Source organism: Penaeus monodon, chromosome 24, assembly GCF_015228065.2.
Source record: "Penaeus monodon isolate SGIC_2016 chromosome 24, NSTDA_Pmon_1, whole genome shotgun sequence".
NCBI lineage: Eukaryota > Metazoa > Arthropoda > Malacostraca > Decapoda > Penaeidae > Penaeus > Penaeus monodon.
The window spans coordinates 25357977-25358366 of NC_051409.1; positions in this window are offsets into that span (position 1 = coordinate 25357977).

A 390-nucleotide genomic window follows, 5' to 3' on the forward strand; every position below is an offset into this window, starting at 1 on the left:
ATCATTATCATTGCTATCATCGCATTTCTTTTTTGCTATTGTTACTCTCTAAGTCACCTTCCCTTAGTATTGCTGCCTGCATTTCCCTATCATCACTCTCGCCATATTTCCCCATTCCCGCAAATGCAACATCACACGAGTAAAAAAACTACAGCAATATCAACAGCACGAAAAGGGCCCAAATTCTTACACATTCCACATCGGACCAGAGACAAAGCGATCACTAAGCATTAGATATAATAATAGCTTGTCATGCTCACGACAATTTTAGGCCCGCGATCGCTGCGCTCTCTTCCGGGACGCCATCCGGTAACGAGGGAACTTAACGGGCAATTACATGATTGGAAACAAGCTTCCCGCGACCTTGAGTGGCTTTCATGGACCGGGAAT